Below are 24,353 nucleotides of genomic sequence, written 5' to 3'. Positions count from 1 at the left end.
GCGTAAACTGGGGTTATTTGAAAGTAAGACAAAAAAAATGTTTTAAATCACTCCTGGGTGTGCTGTTATTCAAATGTAGATATGATTCCACATCTCCTCAAGAGGTAGTTAGTGCTCGAGGAGCTCTAAACTGCGTTCCTGCTCTTCTCACCTTTTCTTAGTTCGGGTTATGGTGCTTTGGTATATAAAAAAACAAATAACTTCACTTTTTATACACTGCAGTCACAGGCAAGGTAAAGAGAAATTTACATTTCATATATTGCATATATTCCTTAAGAAAATAACAATATTTTTAGCTAGATAGAGAACCGCTTAACACAGAGAAATTTATAAGTAATGAATTGTATGATGATAAACTAAAAATTGAGTTACTTGGGAACATTTCTTGCCTAGCTACATGTTCAATTATACATTTTCAAATTTCACCGTGAAAATAATTGATATCATCACCTTTTGTCAATTTTATTCCATTAACTGATTTAGCCACGATTCATGTGCATTTGTTTGCAGATCTGAAAACAAAGTGCTCTGAAATTGCAAGAGGTATCCTGGTAGCAGAAAGTATGCGGATTTTACAGCTAAAACGAATTAGAAGATTATTCAAATACCTTAAGAGCGGGAGAAATGTATCAGAAAGACGCATCTCAGCCCACTTTAAAATAAGTAGGTTTCTATAAAAAGGGGGAATTGAAAAATGATTCATTGAACAGACTTGGATATTCAATCGTTTTAGTCCACACCAAAACTAAGTAACTAAGTTGTTTGTTGTTTTCAGTTACAATGTAAAGTATAGCTTTTTAATACATTTACCTATCCTTAGTAGGGCTAGTTACAAAGGTATAAAGGGATGATAAAATATTTCATTCAACAACTTTCATAGAATTTATGGCGTGTTTTCAAATTCAATATCAAGTTACATAAATTTTTTACAACAAAAATACCTCTCGAGGTTTTATTTCCAATTCCTACTTTTCCCCATTACCTAATTAAGTTGTTTATTTAATGGGAAATGTAGCTTGGGTCCAAGTTATCCAAACCCGGGTTTACTTGAACCCAAATTTTAAAAATTTATTACATATACATAAAATTAAAATTTAAGTTAAAAAAAATCTAGACTCTAAGAAAAATATCCTAAAAGTAGTAAAAACTAGGTTATCAGCAATCAATTAATGTTTTGAGGCTATCCTTTTAGCAAGAAATGTACAAAAATGTTAGCCTAACATAAAAGGTTGTCGAGACCGAATTAACTTCATGGATTAATATTTTTCTTGTAGAGAAAAGTGCTTTTACTACACGAGGGCTTTACCCGCACTTGAAGTACCATATTTTAATGTGTAAAAGGAACCTCTTGATTTTTTGGCTTAAAATTTGGAAAACGTTTTCATCAGAGATTTTGTTTTATTTTAGGATGTAAAAATAAGATATATTTTATTGATCATAGAAACCCAAAAATTCCTCATCACTTCATCGGACAATCAACTAGTTGATTATCATCACCAGAGTCACTCTCATCGTAAATTGCAAGGAATTGAGAAGTGTGTTAATATCTATACATAATACTACCTTTGTATAAGAAATCCCTCCCCTTACTTTTGGTACCCAATTTTTGGCAAAAATAGGTTCCTTATACACGCTAAAATACGAGAAATGCCTAATGTGGAGACTGAGTATTACATATGGTGCAGGGTTTCTCAATTCACAACCAAAGGTTACTAAATGGAAAACATATTCCATTAACGAGATTGTTTTTGTGCAATTGGTGGATGCATTTATTATGACGAGTTGCGATTGATAATTTATAAATTTTTATTCTTTCACAGATTTAATGAGATTTTGGTGAAAAAAATAGCAATTTTCCTAGACATTTCACTTTTCATATTTAAATTTTAAGTCTTTTCATGATTTAAAAAGTTAAAAAATATGTATAGTGCCTCAATGTAACGCGTTGCAAATACTTAAATTTAAATTCAAGTACAGTGTTGTCATGCTATTTCATCACACATGAGCAAATTGTTTTAATATAATACATTTTTCCCTAATATAATTGGAAAATAAAAAAAAAAATGAGTATTAGAGAGGTGTGTGGAGAAGATTGTGCTGGGCATAATATAGCATATAAAATCGGAAATATGTGCATGTACTAAGTCTTAAATGAATTCATGGTTGAATAATATTTTTAATGATAGGGCAGGAGTTTTTAACCTACGAGTCACGACTCAAACTTGAGTAGCAGAGATGGGACCAAAGATGGGTCGTTCAAATCCATTAACGTCCAGGGATTCTTGAGCGACCAAACTTGATTTTCGGGGCTTCCGAGAAGGGTCACGCAAGTCCACTTACAGCTAAGGGCTCTTGAGCTATGGGTCTCGACCCAAACTTGATTCGCCGGGGATTCCAAGATGGGTCGTATGAATTCACTTACAGACAAGGGTTTTTGAGCTATTGGTCACGACAAAAACTTGATTCGGGGTCTTCCGTCCTGTTCCAAATGCACTTATTGTGTCACTGGTTTCAGCAATTTTGAAAAAACAGTCTCACGGGTGACGAAACTGATCTTGTTGTTGATTTTAGGTCGCGGCTGAAAATGGTTAAGAACCCTTGTACTTGAGGTTTTTCGACCACGTGACCACGTTAAAAGGTATGAGACCCCCCTGACGTTCAAACATCAATTTAATTATATATATAATTAATGTTGAACACAGAAATGTTTTAAAAATCATTGTGCTTAATACTATAGAAAAGTGTGGTTTTCAGCCTGTAAATTCTGGGTGTTTGGAATTGTTTGATGAGTGTTGTTAAAATTTCGGGAGCAAATGGCAACCTTGTTTATGCAAAAATAAGACTCAGAAGATTCCTAAAGACTCGCATGTGTTTTTGTGTTTCAGTTTGAGGCTGACCTCAGGGAGGTCAGAACCCTGATTTGAAGGATTGTGTAAGCTTTGAGTTAGAAATAGGTGAATATGAACACCTATATTTGGCACCTTAAAGTTGAACTTTTGGGGAGGGGGTTTAACCACCTTTGCGATCACGGACGAAATATTTCGTACAAACGCCAGTGGAATAAACTCAATCCATTTCTGTCTTTTCTTTTCTCACTATCGTGAAGCTTTGTTGTAACCCTATGATAACCAAAGTTGTTTATTTTTTACTGCTTATTTTTTTATTATACTCCTGATTTCCCCCCCCCCCACGTATAATGTATCTTTCTATTATATGCATCGTATATGCTCAGCCTGTGGTCCGCGATCCCAAGCATAACTTTGTAAAAATTATTCAGTAGCCACATTTACAGATTATTTAAGTGATCTGCGACGTATTTACACATCATTTCAGTGAAGTATGACACAGTTCCAGATCCACCAACGGAACATTTCTACATGACTCGAGTGACCCGCGGTACATTCTCAGATCATTTAAGTAGCTCGCGACATGTATTCAAAGTAATGGAGTGGCCAGCACCTCCTAAAGGTTGAGCACCCTTGATATACATGTACGCGAAAGAGAACACGTAGGGTGAGGGTAGTTATTTATTTTTTTAATATCCACAAATTGGTAGAATGTAATATGTAGATGTATTGGCCAAGACTAGACCTAAAAATCAAGTGCTTCAAATTACAATCTATAGTTTGGATTGTTTAGTGCCAGACCGGGATTACGGTCGCGACGGTGAATATCAGTTTTCCGTATGGCTTCGGTCGGGTCGGGTATGTTTATTGCCTTATCACATGAAATTTAGCATTAAAATCCTGGAAAAAGTTGTATGCGAAGATGAATACGCCCTGAATCATCTTGGCTGAAAAAAAATTGAACGAGGTAAATTATTAATTAATAAAAGAAAAACAAATGAAATTACAAAGATTTGCTGACATTTATGTTTTTAATGCATTTTTGAGTATCAAAAATGCAAAAACATTTCAAAAATTCCAAGAAACGAATGCTCGGAGTCTGAAAGGGACGTGAAATCAAAATCAGGTTATAAATATAATTTGCGTTTTCCGAATGAAAATAATTGAGTCTCGTCGGCTTCAGCCAAATAAGCTCGATTAGAAGCATCTTGGTATTGACGAAGATTTTTAAAGTAATGTTTCGATTCGTTGCCACAACCTAAACATAAATTATACAAAAAAAGTTATTACTCTGAAATTAGAAGAAATTATCCCCAGCAGCCTTTCTTCCGATAAAAACCAAGAATATTAACCGTTAATACATCAACGAAAATGTTCACGTGTTTTGCAAAGAAAAAGAGCACGTTTTCAACACTGTGTTTATTTTTTATTACCCTTTTGTTGGCAACGCGTCCCAAATGATTAAAATGAAGGCTTATAATGATAACATGTAAACTATACATTAACCCTACCGTGTGGTTAAGACATAAAATTACGAATGTAAAACATGAAAGTATTGGTGCTCGTATTGCAAAAAATAACACGGGGGGGGGGGGGGGGGGGCTTCAAATTACCGGTGTGACCGAGCCAAAACGGGAGCCAAAAAAAAAAGTATTTACCCGTTAAAGCTTTTGGTAATATATCGTGAGGTGCGATCGAAAACAATCCATCAAAAACATCGATTAAAACGCGGCTCTCGGAGAAGAAAGCTCGATTATTTAAATCGGCGGCAGCGAACGCCCACAAATTTGCATAATGCGCTTGTTAATTTGCATAATGGACGCGAAACACTTCCAAAGACATTATCTGTTCATTAGGAGGGGGGGGGGGGGAGACAAGGCTTGTTCGCACTCGTCTCTTTCTTGGCTTTTGTTGAGACCCGACATCATTTTCAAGAAGGTATACAATGAGGAGATCGAAATCGGATCCGACACCTTTCGGAAATGAGTGCAGTAACATTTGATTAATGCTACTACGATTGGGAATTTTAACGCACGAGCAGCGAACCGATTTTATTACGCGAGCATGTAATGTACTTCTAAAACTGATTTGAGAAATTTCCGAGACTCCTCTCATTCAGGATGTAACTACAATTTTGTGTATAGCCCAGGGCCGCCCTTACCAAACGTGCGAAAATAATAGCGAGGCTACAGGTGCCTCGCCCCCCCCCCAGCCGCATGCTGAAAAAATATCCATACCAAAAAAGAAAAAAAAGACACAATTAAATGCAAATTAATGCAAAGAAAAATTAATGAAAATTTCAAAGAATATTTTAAATGGATAAAGAAGTAATTCCATAATTGGTGAAAGAAATAATTCCAGAATTGCGGCGAAAATTCAGAATTCCACATAATTGATAGAAATTCAGAAATTTCTCTCTCTTGAATGGATGAAAATTCAGAATTTACGAAAGAAGTTATTACCATAAGTACGGAGCCTCCTCCAAGACGTGGAGCCCGGTGCTACCACACATCCCCTAAGAGTGGCTCTGGTATAGTCTATATTTTAGAGGAAAGTCGGCATAAAAAGAGAGACGTACATATACAGTGGGGGATACAGTGGGTACCATACAGTGGAACTTGGTTAATTCGAATCGCAAGGGAACAGCAAAAAAAAATTCAATTATCCAATTCATCAACACAGGACCGACTATACTTGGAAAAAAAATCAAAAGCTCTTAATAATTATGGAAACCATATCGAATGCCATCATTTACTCTGATAGTTTTCTCTGCTTCTTTGCAACTAGCGTTTGAATGAAACGTGAACGATAACGAAAATTATTTCATTCATTAATTTGTGTTTTTCTTCTGGATGCTCATAAAAATTTCACGAAATCCTCAAGTTGATTTAGAGAATCAAAGACACGTTTTTTGAGTTTTAACAGCCTTATTTTTTCTAACATGTCCGTAGTTTCTGCAAGTGGTGCAATAGAGAACTAACTCTGTTGTTTTCTCAGATTAGTTTTTGACCTCGTCCACATCAGTAAGTAGATCACAATTTTTTTAGAGTTGAACAAGCGCATAAGCCTCGTTTGGACATTGTGAAAATTGTTACTTCGATGTTCCAAAATAAACAAATAGTGATAGAGAGACGAATCTTCAAGTTTCACCAGAAAAGCCAATGGGATTTCAACACTCCAGCTTTTAAAAATTTTGTCTGAGGAGAAAATTACCCCACAGACACACTCACACAAATATACTTCCTGAGTAATAGCATTTGCATCTGCAGTTGGCAGATGCTAATGAAGTCATCAAAGATTCAGTAAAACACCATCTGAAATGTCTGAAACTGGTAACAAAATTCATGGCATCCACGTCCTGCAGCAGGACCCCCTAGGCTGGGACCTTTTGCGGGCCTCTAGACCAGGGTTTTCATGGGTCCCGAAATGGTCGATTTATAATGTAAAAAAAAAAGAATCATCCCACAAGGATGGGGTTGAAACCCTATCAGCCCCATCCTTGTGGGAGCCATAATGAAATCATCACTTCTTAGGCCAGAATTACACTGTAAAAGTTTAAGGAAGGATCTTTTACAAAACTTAAAAAAAAAAAATCAATCGGTAAGCCTATTGGTTACATTCTGCATTTTTCAAGTTTTATAAAAAAATTTATCAAAGTTTTATAATTCAATTCTAATTTTATGATGTTGGCTACATCTTACATTCTGGAAAAGATCAGTAAACCACGAAATAAAGGGGGAAAAACGATTAAAATTTAGCCAGAAATTCTGAGAAAACACACAATTTGTGCAAATGAGGACATATCTAAATCAAACTTCGAACTATCCAAAACATTAGAAGAAAAAATCGAACTAAACAGGTAATTTCAGCATCATAATAAATAGAAAACCCAATGGGAATTTCCAAGAAGTGTGAAGAAAAGCTGAAAAATACGTAAGCGAAATGCACGTGCCAAAAAAATATTAGTGAAAACTACGAAAATTTGAATATTTTGGGCTCTTGTTTGACTGAAGGGCCCCGTTGGCCCACCCGTTAAGACGAAATGTAATTATAATCCTTTTTTTTCTCCGGCGAATACAACAACGTTCAATTAAATCAATTAAAAAACGCCGTTTGTTACCAAAAAAGAAATGTTCGTAAAACAAACATGATTTTAAAAGAGGCCATCTCTAATTCTAGACACGTATCGAAACAGATGTCGGTTTGCCCTTAAAAAGGTTCGAAAAGTGCCACTTCAACAAGTTCATCGAACACTTTTCAATTATCAGTTCTTCTTCGATAATCATTACAGGAAACAGAAGTTTTTATAATTATAATCGTTTTCAAAAAAAATAAATAATAATAGTAATAATCTTTTGTTCTAAAGTAACCTTAGCGCGAAGATATTTATCATCTGCTCCATTAAAAACATTGCGGCGGCGCCTGTTTTAACTCTTTCTTCTTCTTTTTTTCCTGCAGCTCGTGCTAATGATGGTGAACCGTTAAATTCGCCACCTTAAAAGAAACACCTTTTTTTGAAAAAAGTTTTCACCTTTTCTTTGTTGTAGGGAAGTAACCCTTCATTTTTTTTTTTTTTTGTGGAATCGTGTCTTGACCCAGTTTCGATCCGAACTCACGTCGTTTTTACTCGTTCAATGGCAACGTTTCCTCTCAGACAAGCTTCGTTCGAAAAATTCGGGCTCTTATTTCGATGTAATATCGATAAACGTTCCCTGTCAACGACGTGATTGCCGAAAACGTTTTCGCGACAGACAACCCTTTCAAAATAATAATAATGCAAAGTGAAATAAAATAGACACACAAAGTCCTAACAAAGTCAAAAACAAAATAGACACAACAGTGTTTTTTTTAAGCAGCGCACTCACCAAAAACGTTTAAAAAATAAACAATATTTTTTTAAATAAAGAAGTTTTAAAAAGAATTAAAGACTAGGCCAACAACGTTTTCCAAAAAAATGTATCACCAACACCGTTTTTCTAAAAATTGTATTAAACAACACTTTTTCAAAAAAGTATGACATTTTTCTAAAAAATACATTATAGCCAATAACGTTCTTCAAAAATATATTTTTAATGAAACGCATATTAGCCAAAAACGTTTTCCTAAAAATGACCTATTATCAACTTTTAACAACGTTAGTCAAAAACGTTTTGTTTTAAAAAGTGTTAGCAAACACAACATCTTTCTAAAAAACTATCAGCCAACAACTCTTTTAAAAAAATGTAATAGCCAACAACGTTTTTTTATAAGTACTAGCCAACAACTTCTTTTAAAATTGTATCAGCGAAAAAAAATTTTTTTTAATGTATTAGCCAAAATTTTTTCTAATGTATTAGCCAAAAATTTTAATTAATGTATTAGTTACCGTTTTTTTTTTAAAAAAAATTGCATTAGCTAACAACATTAAAGAAAAAAAATGTATATAAGCCAGCAACGTTTTTTTACTTACATTATCTAAAAAAGGAAGAGAGAAAAAAAATATATGAAGCATGATTTTTATGACCATACAGTAGGCTACTAACAAAGTTGTTAATTGAGAATTATATGTCAATGTTACTTTCGTGATGAATGAAGTTCATTGCATTTTAAATATGTTTAAACATCATTCTACATTTTTGAAGAGTGAAGCTAAAATAATAGAAGAAAATGTAAAAGATAATTTTTTTCCGTAATCAGCATAAAGTGCTTTGGATGGAAAATCTGCCCAAAGTTTTAATATTTTGTGGAGACATTTGAATTCGGAAGTTTCTTGACTCATCGGGTGAGAAGCACCCTCCCCACCTCCAAAAAAGAAACATCAGAACTGGTTTTATTCAAAGAGTCGGTCTTACGGGTCCAACACAATGTTTTCACCAATAGTGCGGGCAGTATTCTGGTGTTATGGGAAATTCGTTAATAAAAAATTTTCTGACCCTGAAAACAGTTCAAATTCCACCTGAATTTGATGGGAAAACTACATGTTGCATCTTCACTCGTGTTATTATAAAAAACGGAGATTAAAAAAAAATTGGTTTCAATATCCGAGGATCAGATACATCAGAACGTCTAAGGTCGTTCAGAATTTTACAGTTAAGGACATTACTTGATTTCTTCGAATGTCAAAAGAAATACTTCCAGTAGTATTTAGTTAGGAAAAGAAAACTCCAACAAAAGATGCAAGTGATTAATTAAACCACGATTACGTCATTATCAAATTCGTTATTTGCAGTAGCCAAAACAACGTCCTTTCAATATTGCTTCAGAAAAAAATGCAGTTTATAAACAATGCAGTAGCCAACAACATCTTCTAAACATTGCCTCCAGCCAGCCAACAACGTTTTTCCAACAATACACTAACCACCCCAACAGCTTTTCAACATTACTCTAACCAATATTGAAGCCGCTGTACAGTGGTTATAACCGACAATATTACAATTGACCAACGTTATTCCAATCAATAAAATGGTGCTTGATAATGTTGTATCAAACAACGTTTTTCAAATAATGCAGTATCATACAACGTTTTCAAACAAGTAGTACGTCAAACAATGTTTTTCAAACAAGTAGTATGTCAAACAATGTTTTTCAAATAATGCAGTATCTAACAACGTTTTTCAAACAATGCAGTATCTAACAACGTTTTCAAACAATGCGGTTACCAACGATGTTTTTCAAACAGTACAGTATAAAACAACGTTTTCAAACAATGCAATATCAAACAACGTTTCCAAACAATGCGTTAGTCAACAACGTTTTTCAAACAATGCAATAACAGATGTATATAGACCAGAGTCTTCCAAACTTAATTGTCCTAACAGAACATCGAATATTATGTAACTCCAACAGTGAAGCCGTAAACGAGGTTCACTGTACTTATCACAGGCGGAAGTCACATGACGTACAGACAGACAAGCAGCTGTTCTAAATTCCACAGGTATTCTATCCAAAAAGGAAAGACAGACTGGACGTTACGGAAGATTCGGTCAAAATCCTTTTTTTTGCTTAAGGATGCGACTGAAGAATTGTTTGAGCAGCTGCCGCCGATCGACGATGACAAGCAAACGCTGGTGATTCAACGTCTCGAGTGATCAAAACAAAAAAAATCACCTTCGACAAACAGGCCAATGGGAAAACGTACAAAAACTATCGCAAAAACCCAAACTGTGAAAATAATTTAGTAGGAAAAATACACATCGTACGATGGTAAAAAAAATTCTAGTTGAACAATTTGACGCATATTGGGATCAAGAGGAAAACAAATTTAAGACAGCTGGCAAAACCCCTCATCAGAAAATTTTCGTTCGTTCACCATTTACATGAAAATACGTACGTACTTTTATTTCCGAAAAGGTAAAAAATTCAACTGTTGATTCACTTTTCACACAGAAGATTTCAAACAGTTCTTCAGTAGCAAATATTCTTCGAACAAAGCCCTCTGCGAACAATGTTTTTAAACAAAGCTTGTCTATCAAACAATGCACTAGCCAACAAAGCTTTTTCAGTTCACTATCCAACGACGTTTTTTTAATATTACTTAGAACCAAAATGTTTTCTCAAACGATGCTCTAGCCAAAAAAATGGTTTTCAAAAAATTCTCCAGCTCCAGCAACATTTGCTCAAACGATGCTCCTGCCAATAACGGTTTTCAAACAATGTTCCTGTCTGCAACGTTTTCTCAAACGGTGCTCCAGCCAACAATAGCCATCAAATAATGAATGAATTATCAAACGACATCAACGTCTTTCCAAAAAATTACCACTGCAAGCAACTTTTTTTTTTCAAAAAATGCCGCAGCTGAGAACGTTTTCCAACAATGCACTAACCAATAACGTTTTTCTAACAATGCAGTAGCTAACAACGTCTTTTCAATGTTATTTTCACCAGTATCACATTTTTTTAGTATTGTCGAAAAGACTCTTTGATATCAGTTGGTAGAACGGACCGAGGCGGTCAGTAGTAACCAAATTTATGGATTTCTACCAGTTTTTTATAGAGGGGAGGGGGCGAGAAAAAATTCTTTGGTGCACATTTTCATCTCAATGGACATCACCGTGAGAAAAGCCTTCATTTTTTTAACCCATTTCCACCACTAACACAATTTCCAGGTACCAGCATTTTACATGCTGTATAAGAATAGATTTTAAGAAAAAATTGGCTGTGACCCACTTTTGATTACACTTGAGAATAGAACTGTTTTTTTGAAAGGAGAATCTCGAACCCCATCGTCACCGAAAACACCTGACAGTGCTATTAGGAACGTGGGAGAAAAGGGTTCGCCTCTTTCCTTTGCAGCTGTTGCCATCTTCTAAGAAGGCTGTGGGCAAATATCGACGATTACCTACCGAACCTTCTAGCAAAAAAATACACATAGCACGATGCAAACAAAATTCTATTTGAACAATTTGACGCATATCGCGATCAAGTGGAAGGCAAATAAATCAACATGTTAAGTTACCACGATCGTTCAGATAGCTCACAAAATCCCCGTCACAAAATTTTCGTTTACTATTCACATAAAAACAAGTACTTCAATTTCTCTACTATGCTATTATTTTCGAAAAAGATAAAAAAAATTCAACAGTTGATTCACTTCTTTCACTGAAGATTTTAAACAGTGTTAATGCTACAAATATTCTTCGAACAAAGCCCTTTTTGCGAACAATTATTTGAAATAAAGCTCGTATTTCAAACAATGCACTAGCCAACAAAGTTATTTCTTTACGCAGTTCACTGTCCAACAACGTTTATTCAACGGTACTGTAACCAAAAACGTTTTATCAAACGATTCTCCAGCAGACACCAAATAATTCTCCTGCCAGCAACGTTTAATGAAACGGTGCTGCAGCCAACAATGGTTTACATAATAATGAATTAGCAAACATCAACGTCTTTCCGAAATTACTACTTCCAGGAACTTTGTTTCAAACAATGCATTTGCCAACAATATTTTTCAAGCAATGCATTTGCCAACAATATTTTTCAAACAATGCATTTGCCAACAATATTTTTCAAACAATGCATTTGCCAATTATATTTTTCAAACAGTGCAGTAACCAACAACGTTTTTCAAACAATGCTTTCTAACCACAAACGTTTTTCAAACAATGCTTTCTAACCACAAACGTTTTTTCAAACAATGCAGTAGCCAACAACGTCTTTCCAATAATAATTCCACCTGCAGAGCTTTTTTGAAATAGTGCGTTAAAAAATAACTTTTTTTTCCTTGTGCGTTGGTTGAAAAACTAGTCTTTCAAACAATAATACAGACAGCAACGCTTTTCCAAAGAATACACTGGTTAGCATCGTTCTCCAATAATGTTCCAGCTAACAGTGTATTTTTGCAAACAATTTATCGTCAAATGTTTCATTTAGATAAATAAGAAGAATTCTGTCACTTTTTTTTTTAAGATTTAAACGATTGTTTCTTTTATGTCTCTCTGAAGCAATACCTTTCTAGACAATATTATAGTCAGCAATAGCTTATTTTGCTTCCAAATATCACATTTCAGGAACAAAACGAATCATTGCTATAACAAAAAAACAACAACATTTAGACATGATTTGTACCAATGAGAAATTCGGAAGTAAGTCAAGCTGACGATAAAGAGAAAAACAATTATAAAACAGTTTTAGAAAACAACAAAAACAACCATTTATTACATTCAAGAGGTGAACCTAAATACATTCATGTCTTGTGTATTATTCAGTGTAAAAACGCAAAGCAATAAGATAATAATTATATAAGAGTAAAAAGTAATTAAATTAACTTACACTTGTAACACAATTTAAAATTAATCTCAAAATAGCGTTAATCGGATCACCATAAACTTCTTATTTTTGAAAACAAATCACATTTGAATCACATTTGAGAATGAGATTAGAACTTTGAATATTTAGCCTGTGTTATCTCGAAGTCTAAGGCACACTAAAGTGCCATGACACACTGGTTGAGAATCATTTATCCCCCTTTCGCATATGCTCTAGCTCAGAGGTTTCTACCGTAAAAGCTCTCGCGGAACACTTCATGGTTATGGGGCTGTACGCCGGAATTTTGAATATGTCATATTTTACACTGAATAATCTCTTCGATTGGTCAGTAAAAGCATATTTATGCTATCTGGGGTATAGTCTCAAAATTTCCAGTGCTTTCACTCAAATAACAGTGATAGTGACTGAAACCTAGAGGGGCCTGAGCTCTGTCCACCCTAGCACATCACTCAAATGCAGTGATAATCACACGGTGATAGAAAAAAAATGTAGTGCGATGTCTTTCTTGAATTTCTTTTCACTGTTCAAATGACTTCAGTCCGTGACCGAGGTCGGGAGAGAAAAACTACTGGAATGAAGCTGCAAATGAGAGCGAGATACAGACGGATTTTTCTCAGGCACAATATATTAAGGAAACAGCCATTTTCTGGATATTATACCGAGGTAAACTCAGAAAGAATCTGTCTCCGCTACAATATACACCACTGCAGACAAGACCCTGCCCAGAGCCGGTACTAAAAATTCTTCCGCCTGAAGCGAATAGTATTTTGCCACCCTTGAGGTACGGACTTACCTCTCACAATTATTTCGATGGCTGAAAATATGCGCGCGAGGGTGAAAACACCATCATAACAAATCCGACATAAAAAAAAATGCTGCCTCTGTAAGCATGCCGCCCTAGGCGGTTGCCTCGTCGCCTTATGCCTGGCTCAGGCTCTGACCCCGCCTTCCTTATTTCACGCACTGTGGCGTGAGGCGCTGAAGTAGAGGTTTAGTAGCCTTTCTTAGCAAATGGACCCCAAGTGGGACGGTAGGTTTGCTGAAGTTAAGAGAGGCTACTAATGCTTCTACTTCAGTGCCTCGCACCACAGTGCGTGAAATGAGGAAGGTAGGGTCGTGTCTACAGCGGTGTAGATGGTAGCATGCTTGCCCGGTTTGCAACAGAGTCTGGGTTTGAGTCCCGGCGGAGACAGATGACTTTTCTTTCTGAGTTTACCTCGGTATAATATCCAGAAAATGACTATTTCCTTGAAACTACAAATGGTTGGAATTTTTAAACGACACTATTTTTTCAGAATTTCAACAAAGAACAGCTTTACAAGTATCAGTAATAAGATTTTTTTTTGTAAGTTCTCCGGGTTCCGGGATCTTTTAAGGTTTCTGTGACGTTTCATTTTCCGCGGGACACCGGTTGAAAATCTATGCTTTAGATTAAACCCTTTTTCACAAGGATTAGCATAATACTAATCATTCAATGCGTTTTCAACGAGGTGTCTCGTGAGTGCGAAATTGAACGGAATCATCGAGCACCCTTTGTGATTTCGTTAGCACCACGATACTCGCGGGCAACAGGCTGGAGATGTTGCTTCCAATATAGCACCTTGCGGCATTTCGAATACTAACTAGAGCAGCGGTTCTCAACCTTTTTTGACTCGCGGAGCCCTTTTCAATGTATAATTTCTATGGCGGATCCCTGTTTGACTCGAGGAGCCCTTTTTGTATATAATTTTTATGGTGTGAACCCCCACAGACCTCTTTTTTTTACTTATCTGTCAAATTTACTGATTTATTTTATTTTCCTCGAGCTCCGCGGAGCACCGGTTGAGAACCGCTGCACTAGAGTAAATCAACGGTTCCCAATCTCGATAAGCCTGTTGGCTTTCATGCAATTTTTAACCAGAGAGAGAGAGTGGGCTCAATTCTTTTTTTTTTTTTCTGTTTTTTTCGAATTTGTGATAAAAAATGAAGAGATAATGAAATAATTTCATTAGAATGCATGAAATTTTTACCCTGGCCAAGTTGGCTCAATTTTTTCTTCTTTTTTTTCAACTGTATGTAAAAATAAATGACTACTTCATCAGTGAAATAAATTTAAAGTTTGAAATTCATGACATCTCATATTCTTCCGAATAGTTGCTAATTTTAGAAGCTCCGAAAATTTTGTAACTATTGAAATTAATTGATTACAGCTCTTACAATATTATTCATGCAACAGAACATTAAACTTAACATAATTTTGCAACGAATTCAAGAACGAGCGGCTCTCACACACATTCCCATATTCATCGACTGTTTGCTTTTTCTTCTTTTGTGTCGATTCCATTCATCATTCGATGGCGCATTTTCGGCAGCATCTTTCCTTTCCAATTGGCGATAACGCGCGCTCGCGAGGAAAGTTAGTAAGTTGTACAGTTCGCCAAGTTTTGGTGTAATTCTAACTATACAACCTACTACCTCACCCCAAAAGCACGCCAACAACGTCTTTTTTCTTCTGTTTGTTCGATGTGTGGCAGGTGGGGTTTTTTCGCTGTTAATCTCGTCTCGCCATCTACGCTATAAAAGAAAAAAATAAAATAATTCATTCGATGGCGTCATTCGATTCGTAATCATATAGTACATACAACACGTGAATGATAAATGAAATATTATAGAGAAAAAAAAACAAATTTCTTTCACGTTTTTTTTTCTCTTTGCATTTTTTTGCACTCCCCGAGGCATTAAATGTTGCAATGCGTGCCGAAAGACAGTCGTAAGTGTCCGAGCATTTCCTTTAAAAATGCCCGTGTCGATACCACTTCATGGTATTGGATAGGCACACGTTAATAAGGACAGCTCACCACGGTGCCCTAACGATGGCTGGCGGAGTCCCAAGGATCCACAGCGCACACTTTGAGAACCACTGTATCGACCCTTTGCGGTTCAGAGGTTTTTTTTTTCTGTTTTGGTACTTCATTGGTACTTATTAGTTTGTGTTTTCCGCAAGCACGATTGAGGGCCGCCCCTCCCCAGCTTCCCTGTCTTATAAGATATGAAAAAAAAACCTTCCTGTAATCGTAAGGGGACATTTTAACAATGGAGTACAGTTTTTCCTTATGTCGATTCCATTTCGACATAGGACAAGCACAGGTACAGAGGGGGCGATCGCCCCTTCAAGAACCTAATAATAAAAGAAAAATTGTATGTCCAGTAAAATACTGAATGATCCCATGTCCATACATAATAAATCCTTTTTCCGACACATCGCCCTGGATCCGCCTACCTCGCTCCATTCACAGCTAAAGATGCCTGCCTCCACTCCATTCGCAGCTGAAGATGTCTGCCTCAGCTCCATTTGAGTCTGAAGATTTCTGGCCCCAGCTTCTTTCGCAGCTGAAGATGTCTGCCTTCGCTCAGGCACAGATCCAGAGGCGATCTCCCCTCTCAAAAGCGGAATTATATGGGAAAATTTGTCTGTCCCATAAAATACGGGACGAAACAACGAACTTACACAGCTCACCTCTCCCGACACACCATCCTGAATCCGCGTTTGACATTGGACCACAAAGGGTTAATATATATGTGTCTAGTTTCTCTTCCCATCGCCTTCAAAGCGAATAAATTCAATGATTTCCGCTGTTGGTCCGCAAAAATACGAAAATTCACCAGATACGAGAAATAAAATGAGACGCGGAGCGAAAGAGATTGTCTCCATTTTTTTGGTGCCGCCACGTGACTTTGGTGTCTAATTATAAGCGGGAACACGATGTCATCAATCGAGATGATCGTATTCCATGATTGATCACATCTTCCTCGAATCAATGACACGCGTCGCCAAGTCGTCGACGTTTGGCTCGATACGACGAGCGCCGCACACAAGTTACATACATCGGAACGGACCATGGCAGAAAAGCGCAATTCTTGAAATTCCGTCGATAAAATACGGGTCGCTAAGTCTGCGAAGCACAAAATAACTAACACACCCCGGAGAGAAGAAAACCCTCGGTTAGGGTTGCGAGGTGGAGGGAAATGGGTTATATTGCTGCGGCTGTTATCGGACAACCGCGCACCTTTTTGGCCAGCCAACTTGCTGCACTCTTTGCCCCCTTGCAAACTAAAACTGCAGCCGGCCGAAAATGGATCGATCCAGGTACGAACGAAATCAAGATTAATGAGGTCGACGAGGAGAAGGAGAGTTTGTGGCTCCTTCCATATGTTTCTCCGAAGAAAGCACAAAGGAGCGAGCGGCCACGAAGGTGCTCTCGTTAACGAAGGCAACGACATTAACACTCTTTTCTCTTGGCGAGTGAATTCGTGCCTCGGATTCCAAGCAACAAAAATTCTTGCATTTTCTCATTTCCGAGTGCAATGAGAGAATGTCATTAAGAATTTTTCTCGTTCTCCGTCGTCTAAAATGACTCGAAAATTTTTGTTTCCTTTCGATAGGTTCCATTTCTACATAGACCGGGCGTGTTAAGGTCTCACAGACGGGGGATTGGACAACTACAGCAGTGGTCTTCAACTTTTCTCGAGTCGCGAGCACTGCCTATATGACCGTCATCAAACGAAGAACTTAACCCTTACACGACTCTGACATACGTATGACTGAATTCTGCCATAATCGTAATCCTTGACAGTGAATTTTTAGTGTTTAACTGAAAAGCGTTGATTAAGTGCTCGCGAGCAAAAAATTGAACACGAGCACCCTTGGTGATTCGGGAAGCACCATGGTGTTCGCGAGCAACAGGTCTCAACACAATCTCATGTACTATTTCCATGAGTGCCTGTTAAGTCCTCAGAAATCACAAACGAAAAAGGCAAACACGAAAAAAATACTAAATTCCTAATGCACTTCGACGCACTATGGGTGTGGTCTTCTGATGAAAAATATAACCACTATCACGCTGACCGGGGACCCCACTTGGGTTGATTCAAAAATCTCAACTCCCAGTTGATCAGCGGGGAAAAATGTATTAGTTCGCGTCAAATGTCGTGATCAGAATGAAGCTGAGAGCCTGCCTGCCTGTAAAGTCACGCTTTTTAAGACAAAAAATGTCAATCCTTCTATTCGAATCTATACGCCATATATCTTACGGGGGTAAATGTGAGAAATGGCATTCGGTTATTATGTATAATCGCCAATCGTCTCGGTAAGTTTGATAAATTTATCATTTTTACCTGTGACTATGCATAATACCCAATCATCATTATTGTATTTGATGAATACCAAAAAAAATATTACTTTTTTACCAGCGATTATGCGTCGTTGGTGAAATTGATGAATGCCAAAAAAAAAATTATCGCTTTTACTGGTAATTATGCGCAATACCCAAATGTGATTGGAGCTACAATCAATTTGTTAAATATGAGTTCATTGTATCGCGGTCCGATTGTAGAATTCATCAAACAGGGGTCATTAAAATCGTCCGATTATAAAATTGGTTAAAAGGAAGATTGTTATATTGGCGTGTGATTACATACGCCTAAAAGACTTGTAAAAATTCTTTAAACCGAAGAATTTGTTAAATGTGGGAATTTATTACATCGAAAGTCCGATTTCAGAATTCGTAAAATAAAAGTTATTTCGCGGGTGTTCGGAAAAATTCATTAAATCAGATTTCATTATATTCGGTTCAGATTCTGGCTAACAAGTACGGTCATCTAAAATAATATCTGATCAAAGCAATGGGACCGATTTATCATATTTAGCTATACGAAATGGCGATTATGAATACTAACCGAGAAATGTGATAATAATAATAAAAACTTGAAATTACATTAAAAAAACTTGGTACGGTTTATTTTCACCAACGACGCTTATGCATGGTCATCGGTGAAAGTGACAAATTTTAGCGAAATTTATTAAACTTACGAAAATGGCCAGCAATTATGCATAATAACCGGTTCTTATGCGCAATAATCGAATTTATCACGTTAACCGTAACATACACATTTTTTCGTGCATTATTTCCACACCACATACATTCCAACATCTCTCTCAGATAATACGCAGCATAGTTTATAGCCCGCACAGAATATTTTGATTTTTGTGATTTTTATGCATGGATTTCAAATATATATGCCCTATGAGGGAAATTACGGCACCCAGGTGGGGGTTTCTAATTTTTTTCTCTTTCTCAGCCACCTCGTTGGGTATTTTTGCGTGTTGTGGCGTTGTATTTGTATAATTTACATACTGCCACGCCTGAAAGTCGTTGAAGTTTAGGAAAAAGTCCAGCGACGTACACCACAGAATTTTTCGGTTCGGTCCGGTTGCAACACAGGTGGAATGCATTGGTGCTATTATGACACAGTTGTTTTTACCGCAGAATTAGAAGTTGATTTCGGAAGCCAGCTTCACATATCGTTCGATCACGAGGCAACATATCTTTGCGGAAATAAGTGAGCTATTTTAAGTGTTCATAAACAGCAGTGTCATACCGATCCGTCAAATTTCAGTCTGGCTGTAGCTTCGAAAATTGATTGTGAAGTTCAGTATACAGATAATACCGATGAAAAGACAGTGAAACCTCTCTTTTGCAGACACAAGTGGGACAAAAAAATTCGTCCGTAAAAAAGGGGTGGTCCGTAAATCAGGGGTTTGAAAAACAGACGGGCAGAATTTTTATTGTGAGGCATTTGGTGTCATTGACTATATAACAAACACCAAGGAGTGGGACAATCCATCAATTTGAGAGAGAGATTAAATGAATAAATAAAAATGATAGAGATCATTGCACTTTGAATTAAATACATTCGTGATAAAAGGCATCAAAAATAGTCAAATAAAAACATCAAATTGAATGCAAAAAAAAATTAAATAAAAACATTAAAAAAAGCATAAAATGAGACCATTAAAAAGTGAATTGAGTGAAATCATTTGAAAAGAATTAAATTTAAAAAAATATACATAAGTTGAGTAAAAAACATTAAAAACTACATTGAATATGCATTAAAAAATCCTTTAAGTAAAAAATATATTAAGGAATGAATGCAGCACAAAATAATTTTATGTCATTGAATAAATACTCGGGGCTCATTCACATGTTCACTTCCTGCGAGAACAAAACTCTTCAGTCTGCGCACATACAATGAAATTAAAAATTTAATGATATTGCTTATGAGATAGTTTTATTAAAAGACCATTTTTGAATCAAAATGGCTTGTAAGATCCGATGAATATTTCCGAGCGATAAATCGAGCAATTGAAAAAAAAAAAAACCACCGTGATGGCCAGGTTTCGAGTTCTAGATACAAATTTTGCACTAAGATTAAACTCTTGGAGAACTGACCAAAGAATTTGGTGGTCCACTGAATAAAATGAGCTCTTGAAGTCAATAAAAGCTGAAAACAGCTTTCCTCCTCTCTTCCGTTTCAGTTTGTTTTCAATGAAGTAGTTCAAAACGAACGCTTGATGCATGCAGCCATATTGGGTTTGAAAACGTGCTTTTATTATACACTGCAGAATCATTATTTAGGCCGTAAAAGATGGGTGACAGTCCGTTAAGAGGGGTTTTACTGTATTATTATTTTTTTCTGGATCTGGTTCGTTTGAAGATATTTCACATTTATCCAAGTAATAGGTACCTCAACTACATTTATAAATATTGAAAATCACTAAAAATTGGAGGACGACATTATCTCAGAATGATTGACTATTCTAATCAAAACGCTGAGCGTCAGAACGCGCAGATTTTACGTGAAATATCCAGTTGCTATATTTTAGGGTGTGTACAAAAACATTTCGAAGAAATTTCATATTTACGGAATATTGAGGAAAAATTCATCTGCGTATCTGCTATGTGTAAAGTATATCTGAGAGTACGACTGGTGGCAAACTATGAAATGCTAAGCATTTAATTTATTTCAAATTAATTTAATTAGTTTTAAAAACTAATTAATTTTGGTTTTATTTCATGTTTTTCATTGATTTTCAATGTTTTTGTGCACAATTTTATAAATTTAAGTACTTATTGCTTAAATTCATTAGAAATATCTTCAAAGGGTTCAAAATTTCAGCCAGTAGGATAATTATATTTTTAAATTGTATTTCGCATTTTTCGAAATCGTCTTATGGGGGAAAAATAGGTCTATACTATTAGAAAACGTCAGTGGTTCCCCAAACCCAGTGAGCTCGAGTACCATACTGCCCGGGAACGACTAACAAGTTGTTATATTATATGTTACTGAATATGACTATATATTTTTCGTAATGAAAATAGAAATTTTGCGCCTCTATTCATACGAAAAATTACACATGCGTAAATACCTAACATATTCCAATAGAGTCCTAATAGTTCCAAATGGAGTCCTTCCCACTAATAGCGTTCCCTCTTAGAGAGCGTTTCCCGCTTACAACATTATTTCCACGCTGGTTCTTTGGAAAATGTCATAAACAGAATCCACTGCATATATATATATATATACAGGGTGATTATAAAAAAAACTATCCCGACATATGGACCCCTAACTATCATACCATTCACAGAAACTGAATGAAATTTTGACATAAGGTATTTTGATGTATGTACCATATGTCGGGATAGTTTTTTTATAATCACCCCGTATATATATACATACACAGAATTTTTTGCTGAAAATTTTGTGGTGAGAAAAAAAGGCTAAAATTTTGGTAACATTGCCACTCGACAGTTTATTAAGAGTTTTTCCTCATCCGAAATTTGGGATAATTGACGTTTAATTAATTTCTAATAATGGTGTTTAATAACGAAAACATTTTCCGCTCTCTTGAATATGACAAAAAGCTCTCTGAAAGACCACCTACGCACGTACATGAACAAATGAACTTGAAATGAATGAATATTTTTTAAGCGATTTGTTTTACGAATGGATATATTGAATGATTCAATGGATAGATTCAATGCATAATTATGCAATCATTGCCTGGGGAAGAGAGAGTATTATAAGAGAACTTTTTTTTTTTTCGGAAATATAAGATAATATATACACAGTGGATCCCGCTTATAACGTTTTTGAAAAATCGTCATGAAAAACAGCGGGAAAACGCTTTAAATGGGATATATTAATGAGAATCAGTTGGAATTGGGACAACGAAAATAAGTCGTGTTAAACAATAATTGTTTTCTCTTCATACTGTAAAATCACTCAAATGAACACATGATAGTATGGTTCTGAGGGGGTACACATGTATATACACCAATAAAAAACTCATTTTATTGTATCGCATGTTTTTTTTATTGTATGTTGTGTGTTCGGTCTTTTTCACGTACTTCATTTAAACTTATAAAAATATAGGTGTCACATCTTTTTACGTACTTTTCCCCCCCATTGAGTGAAATCTTTTTTATTTTTTGTTTACTGATATTGTTGCTGGCTTTTGTCCTCAGTTCTATTGATTTCGATTTAAAGTGATAAGCAATTATATGCTTTTTTTTTTAAGGTAATTTTTTTCATCATGCGTTGAATTTTATTTACGTACACGTTTATTTTATTGCTTGTTGTGGGGGATTTTTTAAACCTTTTATTAGTGTCATTGTTTATGCATTTTCTCCTTTGCATATGTTCGTGTGTGTGATTAATTTTTTTGTTTTTACTGATATATTGTCGGTGCTTTTTTCGTTCTAACTACACTGATTGTTTTTATTGTGAACCTAGTGAAGTCAGAGCTCTTTAACCTTTCACAGGTTTGTATAGGCCTACTGGATAAATAAATGAAAGATCTCAAATGGTAATAGGTAGTTCCAAAACACACAATGTGCCATACTTTATCCTTAAGGCAAAATTTTATGCACAGAGTTATCAAATTTTCACAATTGAATGATGAATAATCGGAATATTTTGAACGAATTGGTCCTTGCGAGAAAAAGAATCTAAAGCGTTAAAACCGAATGGAAAATTATATAAAAATAGCTTCTACACATTGCCCATAAGATATTTATTACATTTTCGCACTGAAAGTCAACTTAATAATGATAATAAATCATATAATTTTTGATTTCATTAGACGTATAGATCACGAAATCGTTTTGATGACTGTATTGTAAGCAGACATAAAAACAATGTTCCACAAAGTTGCAATAATAATAAAGAGAAATACAGTCAAACCTCGTTAATGAGTGACTCGTGGGAGAGCAAAAATAGGACTTAGTAAGCGGAGTGACTCGTTAAGCGGAGTAAGCCATAGCTGTCCCAATTACAATTGGGAGTTCCAAAAAGTGACCCGGTAGGCGGAGTGACGTGTTAACCGGGTGACGCACTAACGAGGTTTGACTGTATCTTCACAATAAGTTATTTAATATTCAACTTTTATTAAAAAGCATGTTAACAAAACTACAGTGTAAAATATATTTAATATAAATAATGACAGAGCTGTTGCTAAAAAATAAGTAACTCTTTATACCTGATCGAAGGACGTTTTCCTTATTGAGGTCACAAAATGTTTGTTTGTATTAATATTTGTGCATTCTATGTTTGTATTTGTGTAGTAATAATAAATACTAAATTTAGTTTTTAGTGTTTCTAAAAGCGGCACAAAATTCGGAAATTCAAAGACGAGATCATTCAGACGTTTAATGTGAACTTTTTTGCGATCGTGCTTTATCGTTTGAATACTTTAAAAACTTGTATTATTTCTCTCGGTGATTTGTGGCAACGAAAGTAATCCTCCACCCCTCCATCTTATTCTTAACGAATGGTATCATGGAAGCTATTAGAAAACTTGAAAACACTTTAATTTAGAAAACTCCGTCGTGAACAAGAAATATACATTGATCGAACCCCTCAGAAACTTAATTATGAAAATTTTCCAAACACGTGTCGGTCGTAAATTAACTCGATACGAGAGAAAACGCTTCCAAGACAGAGGGTGAGAGAGAGAGAGAGAGAGAGAGAGATCGCACGTCGAACAGCAAAACTTGCAGAACGAAATGAACTTCAATTTAGCCACTCGCTTCAAAATCATGTACACACACACACACACACACAACCGACTTGGAGGTGGCGTAAAAATGTGCTGCAATAGCTGTTGGTCGCCGTCCGAGGAACCGGAATAACTTCGTAACGGTGCAAGCGTTCGATTTTTGCGCTTGACCGGCGCAATGCGGTCACCATAAAATACCGTCCATCGTCTACCCCCACCCCATTGCCCCCCCCCCACTCTTCCCTTACAGTCAAAATTTTCGGTATGTTGTACCACGGGAATCCAGAGGCTGCCTTACGAAAGGGGCGGGCGGATTTATATTCGAGAAAATTCTCAAAATTGAACTTGGCCAAACTTTCCACCCTTCCTGCGCACATTAATTTCATTAACTTTCAGAACGAGCTTCAATTTCGGCGGAATTTAAATTTTGGTCATAATTCAAATTATCTGTCACCAACATCTACTAATGCACACCTCGTTATACGCCCTCGGGTTCATTAACGGCATCCGCGTGAAAATGATCATCAAGTCCCTCTCTCACACTCTCTCTATAGGAGGGAGTGATTTTTGCCACTCGCTATCGGATCAATATGCTATGAGATAGCCACATAGATTCGTTGTCCTCTACGTACCGTAGATTTGGTAGATCAAGTACCACGTGACTCAGAAAATCACCGGTTTCTTCGATCATGGATCTAAGCTTTCCAAAAGCTTCAGCATAAGAGCTTGAAGTCAATTGGGCTGAAGTGTAGGGAAAATGCACTCTCGCTGCTGCTACTGCTGCTGCTGTCAAAATTACCTGAGTAATACCTATAGGACGCAAAGTAAAGGAAATTTTAATCGCAATAGCTGCATAAATGTTTGTTGCTTGTATTTTTCTGAGA

At 36.0% G+C, this 24,353-nt stretch overlaps 1 long non-coding RNA gene across 1 annotated transcript in view; it reads right to left on the bottom strand.

Moving 5' to 3' along the window:
• Positions 1–12,458: 12,458 nt before the first annotated feature.
• Positions 12,459–24,353, bottom strand: part of LOC149066977 (uncharacterized) — a 123,827-nt gene continuing 111,932 nt past the window's right edge. Inside the window, exon 5 of the long non-coding RNA XR_016195380.1 lies at positions 12,459–15,146. This is a non-coding gene — a long non-coding RNA (uncharacterized LOC149066977). The remainder of the gene's footprint in view (positions 15,147–24,353) is intronic.

This window comes from Pholcus phalangioides, unplaced genomic scaffold, assembly GCF_987345545.1.
Source record: "Pholcus phalangioides strain wild (caught in Gottingen) unplaced genomic scaffold, Ppha-v1.0 ptg000031l_1, whole genome shotgun sequence".
NCBI classification, from domain to species: domain Eukaryota; kingdom Metazoa; phylum Arthropoda; class Arachnida; order Araneae; family Pholcidae; genus Pholcus; species Pholcus phalangioides.
Note: the sequence above shows the minus strand (reverse complement) of the source record. Positions and strands in the feature narration are given on the sequence as shown.